This window comes from Callorhinchus milii, unplaced genomic scaffold (genome assembly GCF_018977255.1).
Source record: "Callorhinchus milii isolate IMCB2004 unplaced genomic scaffold, IMCB_Cmil_1.0 Scaffold143, whole genome shotgun sequence".
Lineage (NCBI taxonomy): Eukaryota > Metazoa > Chordata > Chondrichthyes > Chimaeriformes > Callorhinchidae > Callorhinchus > Callorhinchus milii.
This window is the reverse complement of record NW_024704884.1, coordinates 41,473-46,656: the sequence shown is the minus strand read 5'-3', so window position 1 is coordinate 46,656 and position 5,184 is coordinate 41,473.

Below are 5,184 nucleotides of genomic sequence, written 5' to 3'. Positions count from 1 at the left end.
CCCTCATCAACTCGTATGCTGCTGCGTCCACGGTCGTCGCCCACACTCGCAGAACCTATTAAAGGGTACAGTTCGGTAATTCTGCGGGGTGCGCCAGCAACGTTCAGGGTGCACTTAATGGGGTATGTAAGTGGGCGCAAAATCAATTATGAAACGAGCCTGACCACCTCTGTTTGAACGAGGGAATACCTAGCGCAGGTTTAACGAACGGAGGAGGAAGAATCGATCAGACTTTTGCGTCTGCGGACGGCTAGTTCCGAGTTGATGAAACAACTCCCGAGCAGTAGCTATCACTCGGGGGTGCTCGTCACGGCTCTATCTGCCGCGAGCATTTAATGGCTCCGAGCCTATGGGGGTTAGGCGCGATCGGTGTACCCTCCTTACAGATTCGAAAGCCAAGCCACGCGAGGTCACTTACGTGCCTAGATCAGGCGTATACCCAGGCTACCTAGGCTGCGAACAGTGCGTATCAAGTCTCCGAGGGGAAAAGTCCTTAGTACCCCCTTAAAAACTCAGCTATTTACCCTGCGACCCTTTGTGGCTATTGCTTCAATTAAACCTCGAACAAAGCTGGACGGTCGTAAACAGCTCGCCTTATACATCCCTAGGATAGAATATAGCATCGGCCGGGAACCCCATACAAAGCTCCGTTCCACAATCTACGCCGAAAATACGGCGTGATCTACTGCGTGCAAGTATAGTAGTCAAAGGAGCGAGACCGCTTGTTACCGATACCGTTAACAAACGCTGACAGTGTTATACAGGCATGCCCGTACTTATGGAATTACGCATCTCACTCCATCTCTCCACAATATGTTCGGGCTCACCGAAATTTCAAATCCAGGCGAAATAATGGATACGGTATTTCAAATCTAAAGCTACAATGGACCATTCGAAACTCTCTATTTAGGGATTCAAATGACTCCGCGTTATAAATAGTTAGGCGCTCTCAGAATGACGGATAATGCGACCAAAGGGGAGTTTTAGGAGCGAGTTAAATAAGTATCATATTCGGATAGTTTAGTTCATTGTTGTATAGGGGTGTTTTTGGTTTCGAAGCTCGCTTAACATAATACTTGATGCTGAGGCGGCATCTCGGATGGCACACGGTAAGACCACTTTGAAAATAGTTTATCGCGGTCCATGCCGAACCTGCTTCCGCATTGCCTACAGGACCGCATGAGAGTATACTAATATGGGTACCAAATAGCGAGTCGTATCAATTAAAAGGCGGTTGCAGCCAAGTACAGGCCGAGTCCTCAGAGGGTTACGTCGAAAATGGAGAATATTAGGCATTAAATCAGGATAACCAGTTGGCTACTGCATTTCCCCGACCGAACGTACGGTAGCGCGGTGTCCCGCCCTACGTGACTTGGCACCCGGTTCGCCTTTGTTCAGCTGAGATACACAATATCAATAACTCCGGCCACGAAGTTTGCCAATCGACATACGACGAACAACGCTCTTTGAAATGCATTTTTCATGTGTCGACTTGATGAGCAGTAATCACACCGACTATCTGCTTTAGTCTGGATATTGTGCAGGACCAACGCAGAGTATAGCAAGGGCAGCACAGCATAACTTAGCGCTAAAGCCCCAACGGTATAGGTAAGGAGCCCCTGTTGTCACGGTTGTCACTCACAAACGGTGATGAGAAGCTGCTCCTTCGCCGTCATCACTTTAAGGACCGCGAGCGGCGCACTCTTCACCCATATAGGGCGCGTACACTGATATATGTCACATTCTTTAGATAATCCACTAATGTCCTGCACGCAGCCGCTTTTGCCACCAATCCTCCTGGGGACGCATCACAGATTTCGAGAGACTCGAAGTCGCTAATGGAACGCACCCATGCGGTAACAAACCATTAGTCGCGGTCACAGTTCATCGTCTGATCTTGGAGTTGTTATTGGGCGCGCTCCTAGCCAGCAGTTGTAGTACGGGCAGTGCACTCCGTAGTCGGTAAGGCGACGCCAGTTCACCTGGCTAATAAATGCATGCTACGTGTAATTTCTACCGTAGACTCGTCCGGCAGCCACTAAAGAGAAATGTAATATGCTAAATCCATGGCGTCTCACCCCACTCGTTAGGGTGTTCAAATCCTTGGATAGGGTTATTCCGCCTCATCTGATAAAGATTACCAAGTTTATATCTAATATTCTAAACTCATACGATCCTAGTACGTCTTTGTTTGTGCAAATGTTCGTTGTTACTGTCGGTATTCGCCTTTTCTTACATTAAGCTCTACTAATAGCCTTCAGATTCCCACTGCGTGAGCTGTCGAGGGTAGCAGGAGTCATTAGCCTTTGGGAACGCACAGTCGTGTCGGAAGTATACGGGCTACAGACAGGCGCCACAACTGGCCCTTGGAACCGACCACGATATTGCCCCGATCCCAAACAGTCACCTGGAACAGATGCGCGGGCCGGTTAAAAACCTTGGCAGGCTTATTCCGAGGATGAATTCAGCCCAGCCCCCTTACAAGGGATTAGGGCCATGTACTTCCCCAGCAACAAGAGGCTTCAATATGAGGTCTTCAAACACGCGCTTCACTTTGTGCTTCTCATGACAACTTCAAGCCTCACAATAAATGATATACTTATCCGGGTCCCCCTTGGTCTAGCCCGACGGGGAAGCCTGAATTCACACATATATCGATATCTCTAGACCCAGGGATAACACTTTTCCGCCTCAAGACGTGAGATGCAAAATGGCACTACCCAGGTCGTATTGCCGAGTGGTCAACACGGGCTAGCGGCTGCAACCAGGGATGCCTACTCCTATTTGGAGCACACAGGATCTGACCGGCTGCTCCCACCAGCACGTGAGCCAGTTCACGTGACCGTTAGCAACATTTCTATAGGGATTGGTGGACTACACCCTGAAGAGTGTGTCGTCAGGCTCACATCATCTGTGCCTGGTCGGGCACCGCTGCTATAGTGTTTGAGATCAGTACGGGTAGAAATCGCCGGACGTATTTTCATTGGCCACTCTATTGTTACATTGTCCGCCTCTAGTGCGCGTAGGCGTAACTGTTACTCATGTACTCATATGCCTTTTACCGTCATCGAATCCATTTCGAGATTTACCCCGTTCATGGAAAGCTGGTAGCACACCGCGGTCCCGGGTAGGATTATTCAGTAGCAACTGCAATAGAATTCTGTAGTAGGAGCTGGACACATCCGGCTTAACGGTGCACCGCGTTTACTAGGGATGAAGAAATCGTCACGTCATGGGAGTGTGAAAGCTTAGAACCACTCGCATCAAGACACGGGGCTAGTAGTCCCGTTGAGGCAACCGCAGTTTGGTTTGTCAGTAGACACTGCAATAGCACTGCGTATCCTCAAAGGCACTGCCCGTGCTGCTAATTCCTAAGGTCCTGCATGTCAAACCGAAAGGACCGAGGAGGATAGCCAGGCAGAATCGGTCGCTTAAAGAAGCGCCGAGATAAAGCGACGTGCTAGGCAAAATTCTATTCGATCGTGATCCACTTTCTTAGCATCCATCGACGATCAAGTTTATCGTCTTGTGGAAGATAGCGACTGGATTACAGCCCGTAAGCCCATGCGTAAGAGATGCTTCTCGTCTTTGGCTGTCGGCTCCAACTTGTATGGCCCAATTAGCGGCTGCAACGTAGTGGCGGATATTGGTGACGCTTAACAGTACGTTGACCCTGTTGCCTGGAACTATATAGGTTTGCTGGAGACCCGTCAACGGGAACGAGTCTCGGCACGTCGGGGTGCGCCAGTGTCGCCTCTTCACTGGAGTGGAATAAGTTCATTTACACTCGCGGAGACCTGCCCTCTAGAACATTCCTCCCAACTGCTCAGAGGCATAGGCCACAATTTTGATCATCGACTTTGGCGACCCAAATCAGAAGGCTTGGAATATGGTACAATAAACCCTGTGGGTCTTTGTACAGATCAGGGAAACACGACGAGTATGTCTAATGTAAAAACCACTCGATACATGAATCTACTAGGATTGGTGCCCTCATACGCGACCATGCATTCCGTATGACCAAGGATACCGCTGGCCCATAATGGGTTCTATTTATTTTCGCCACAATCGTTAGAAAATCTGACATTAGCTTTCCACAAACAGGCATCCGGCCATGGGATTAGAGTACATTGTGTACACCGTGATTCGGTGACTGTACAGCACTAGACGCAAAAAGGTCACAACGCCGGATGACAACTCTGCCTTCAGTGTGCCTTCTCTAGAGCTTTAGATAGAAGGGCCGATCAGGCGACTCGATTCTAAGCATCCAGCTTTTCGTCGCTGAAACACGCACGACCATGCATGTATTTTCAGTATGGCTCCTCTAGAAGCGCGAGGCGAGATGTTGGGAATCGAGATCTGGCATCTTCCAGGATGCAGTGTTCTCCTACGTAATTCTTATACATGTAGTACCGCCGGTCATGGTACGCAGTGGCATCAGTTCTTTATTCTTACAAGCCGACCATATGTCAGAGCTATTTACATTTCGATGCGTTTGCAAGTAGCCCTAACCGATCGTGAACATAATGGACGGCCGTGTTTCGGCAAACTGTAGTCTAATAACAATTAGCTCGACGAGTTGGAAAACTGTAGACGGTGCTTAATGTTCCGTTCAGAAGTGTTCCATAGAACAAGATCCCAGCCGGGCCCACGTGACCACATGCTATTGTAGCTACCGGAGAATGACGTCGTACCAAACTATATCACTTCATTATCAATGATCTAGGATATGTGTCAAGCCCAGGTCACCAGTCGTCAATCGCAAACAAACAGTTGTGGTTACCCGCATTCGCGAAACGCCCTAAGCTATTTAATATCGGTGAGCCAATAGCATCACTGCCAAGCTTGCCTTAGACCGAGTCTATTATGTTGTCAACGCCGACGCAACCTCCCAGCAAGACCAAGTACATCATTTTGCGGCGCTACGAGATGCGACAACGCGCCGGTTTGCCAGCGGAGCATACGTCGGTGCCAGTGGCTATCCAGGCAATGGATACTGACTCGAATGACATGCATCCGAACTACTATTCGACCATAAATGCTCGGGCCAACAGAGTAGGCCGATTACTCAAATGTTTTTCGTTCTCCGATTGGGATGCAGCCTGTACAGTCCTCTGCTTGTGAGTGAGTTTCTGTTGGCCGCAGAGTGCGTTTGCCACCTGGCCATCCAGGAAATACCGCTCG